General features: G+C 44.3%; 1 non-coding gene across 1 annotated transcript; it reads right to left on the minus strand.

Moving 5' to 3' along the window:
- Nucleotides 1–368: 368 nt before the first annotated feature.
- Trnav-uac lies at nt 369–441 on the minus strand. The gene has a single exon. It is a non-coding gene; the product is annotated as a tRNA-Val (tRNA).
- Nucleotides 442–4,106: the final 3,665 nt, after the last annotated feature.

The following is a 4,106-nucleotide window of genomic DNA, read 5'->3' on the forward strand; positions in this document are numbered from 1 at the left end:
AACACCATCAAAATAGACACCAATGTTAAACCAAACTATGTAACCAGACTAAGATCATTTTTCTGTACTTAAATTAATTCAGTTCAGGAATAACATCCTCTCTCAAGCTGCAGCCAGGGTCATGAGTAGCCTTCTCTGTCAGGGGTGCCATGTTGACATCTGGGCCCTGACTGCAGCTGGTGGCCATGTCTGGGTCCATGGCCCTACCTCAGCCAGGGTCTGTGTTGATGTTCATGGCTCCTGATACCATCAAAGGCCATGCCAATTCCAGGGGTCTGGGCTATCACCTGGGACCATATTGGTAAAAGACAAAAGATTTATACAATCTGAAGAGAAACCAGAGTATAAAGTTAACGCTCTTCACCACGTGGTTCCACTGGGGCTTGAACCCAGGACCTTCTGCATGTAAAGCAGGCGTGATAACCACTACACTACGGAGCCAGGCCTGGAACCATGTTGGTGTCCATGCTCCTAACCCTGGGGCCAAGACTGTGTCCATGTTCATACATTAGCTAGGGTCTGTGATAATGTCCATGGCCCATGTTGTCACAGGGGTCATAGGAAACATGTGTGTTGAAACCTGAGGGACATGTTGAGCCAGTCCAAGCCCTCACTGGTCCTGGGATAGCTGGCTCTCCCCCTCCCCCTGACTTGCCACTACAGCAAGAGAGCTGGCCCCAGCCCCCATGGGAGAGCTGGCCCCCATGGCATGGACCTAAGCAAGCTGGCTCTAACCCTTACTTGAGGAGGACAGTTGAAGTGGCCCAACCCAACCAGATCAGCTACCACCGGGACCCATGCCCTGGGCCTTAGGTGGGCCTCCCCTAACATCTACCCCATCTATGACCGGCTGGAGTGGTGAAGGGACTGGACCTGAGGAATAAGAGTCAGCACCAGGGCCCCCATGACTCAGGGCAACAGCAGGATATCTGAGGGTCCAGGGGCCTTGAACCAGACCAATGACTCACTGCAATGAACGTTTTGTGGATGGTGCTTTTTGGACAAAGGGGTATGCAGCATGACACAGCAAAGCACCCAATGTCACTAGGATGAATGCAGAGGTGTTGGAAAGATGGAGGAGCAAGGTGGAGATTTTTGTCTTGTTTTGCTTTTGGTAGGCATGCTGCAGGGGTGAGGGAAGGATATGGAGGCACTGGAACGTGAGAGGGATTGGGGTGCATGATATGAATTTCCCAAAGAATCAATAAAGACTTATCCTATGAAGGAGGAAGAGGAAGAAGAAGAGGAAGAGGAGGAGGAGGAGGGGGAGGAGGAGGAGAATAAGAAGGAGAAAGTGAGTCCCATGAAAATAAATGCTCAGACAAAGGCACCATCTAGCTTGGCCTTGAAACAATGCAGTAGAAACAGGTATTTCTTTGAATTCTGTGAAATGACTATTGTAAAGGGATATATGATGTATAATCAGAGGAAGACTCCCAGAGTGGATAACTGTGATTTCTACATTTGTTAATGTTTTGTTTGATTCTGTTTGTGGTCCTAGGGAAAGGGTCCATGTTTGGGGAATACTTGGCAAATATTCTGCCACTGAGCTACCATGGGCGAGGTCCCCTGGGGAACATCTATCTCTAAACACATAATGACTCCAAACACACAAATGCAATCTATCTCAACAAAACTTGCTTTGGAAATATCCTTCAAGTAAGCATTAACGATGCCATAAAATGGGGCTTGTCTGTTTCTCTTCCAGGTAGGATGTGTGTTCTCAACAGTCTTCACAGACGAAACGTGATAGCTTGACATGCAAAGCTCCTCAGCCGTGTGACTGCCCACCCCTGTGGTGTGCCATCCTTGTAACAATCCAGCTCTGGTAGATATACAAACAAAACAGTGAGTCGATACGATTTAATACAGAGACAAGGATGCGCTTGCCCTAATGCAAGAGAGACAGTGCTCACTTAAACACGTCCCCCTAGCACTTCGGTTTAACATTCCGTGAACTGAATGGAGGCCTCTTTACAATCAGTTCCTCTGTGCAAATGTCATGTATTTCCCTAAGCTCCAATCCCATCTTGACTACTACACCTTACTCGGGCACACGCTGAAGCCAATGAAGAAAGAGGAGCCTTAAAATTCACTACTTTTTCCTCAAAAGTATAAAAAGTGTCCTGATTTCCATAAATAGAAGAAAGCAAGCCATAAGAAAGCAATGTCATTCCGTATTTCTTCCTTTATAATGAGATGACGATTTCTCCACTGTTGTTTCTTGCTGCCTTTATTAAAAATCCCCTGACAATGAACGGAGTTTAAAAAATAATTATAGTGTTCGGGGATTTCTGCTACTAGGAAGCTGTAGTAGATATGATCTCCCTCATTCCTTCCAAGAACTGTCAAAACCCTGGCAGATACATATAAAATAGATACAAGATGACTGAGAAAGAGAAAGAATGAAGAAATATCAGGGACCTTGGACCTCAGGCACAATGCTGAAGAAGCCTGGGAACACAATGAGCCTGACAAAAATAAAAATGTGTACTCTATCATCTAAGGGGTGTATTAGGACAAAAACCCTGCAGACAGTAACTGTTCTATTCCAGCAAAACATTACAAGTATATGATAGGTAAGTAAATGGAAGACGCATCTCTGTACATTGCAGGAAAGATAGAGCAGAGAGCCTAGGTAATCCCAACCCTGGAGCTGGCTATGCTGAAGCACTTCTGTCCTCCCACAAACCTAGAGGAACCATTCACAATATTATATAGAACATGCATTCCTAAACACTAGAGAAAAATCAAAATCACACTGTCAAAAATTTGCAAGTGCCAGGCAGTAGTGGCGCATGCCTCTAATCCCAGCACTTAGGAGGCAGAGGCAGGCAGATCTCTGTGAGTTCAAGGCCAGCCTGGTCTACAAAGGGTGTTCCAGGACAGCCAGGGTTACACAGAGTAACCCTGTCTTGAAAAACAAAAACAAAAGAAAAGTTACCAGTAATCTACCATCTTAAGAAAAAAGGGGGGGAAATAGAAAACAGCAAACTTGAGTCAACAGGGGGGGAAATGTATTAAATGGAATGATCTGATTATACCATAGAGAATATGGTCCAATCACATGCTCAATTCGAAGATCACAAATAGTTAAAAGCGAAAGAAAGCAAGGATAGAATGTATCTATACCTAATGAAGTAAGCTACGGATAAAGGAGACTTCAGAGTAAAGGACACTAACAAGGACAGAGAAGAGCATTGCAAAATCACAAATGTTGCCATGAAAGTATGGCAATCCCAAAGGATGATTCTAGAGGAGAGGGAGACTGAATAGACCTGAAAGGAGAAACTGGAAAGCCCAAAGTCAAACCCAAATCTCTCTCAATCTCTGCTGGAACAACTGAGAAAATCACCAAGGGCTGAGGGCTCAACGTCTGCATCCAGGGACCCAGTCAACATACATTAAATAATCCACTGGTGAGCAACAGAATGCACTTGCTTTCCCAGAGTCTATGAATAACATACCCAGATAGAGTATCCTAAGCTGTAAAACAAACATGAAGGGACTGAAGTCATGCGGGACATCTTCCAGCCACAACAGAATCCAACTAGGGATCAATAGCAGACGGCTGAGAAGATAACCTCCAGATACATGGAAACCAAATGGCACACTTACAAATAATCAGCAGGTCCAAAATAGCTTCAAGAGGAAAATGCTTAAAATCCATTGAACTAAATGGAAATAAAAATGCAATGTGGTAAAATTTGTGCTGCATCATAAAAGTAGGGCTGAGGGGAATTTCCTAAGACGAAACATATACTTTAGAAGCAAAGAATTAAAAAAAGAAAGAAAGAAACCCCCAAATCAATGAAAACAGTTCCCAACCACAAGAACCTAATGACAGAAGGGCGAGACAAAGCAAAGACAGTTGAAGTGGGGAGAGAATAGAGAGCAGGAATCAATGGAGCCAAAAACAAAGATGCAAGAGTTAAATAAACAAAGAGATGCTTCTATTGGGAGATCAATAAAATTCTTAATTCGCCAGCAATGCAGGCAAAGAAAAGAAAGGAACTCCAATTAGCAATACCAGGGATAAGAGGGCGGGTCTCACTACAGACACTGCAGGCATCAAAGAGATAATGTGGGAATAGTGCCTGCCTTCC

The sequence above is a fragment of the Mesocricetus auratus genome, unplaced genomic scaffold (genome assembly GCF_017639785.1).
Source record: "Mesocricetus auratus isolate SY011 unplaced genomic scaffold, BCM_Maur_2.0 Super-Scaffold_100023, whole genome shotgun sequence".
In the NCBI taxonomy this organism is placed as follows: Eukaryota; Metazoa; Chordata; class Mammalia; order Rodentia; family Cricetidae; genus Mesocricetus; species Mesocricetus auratus.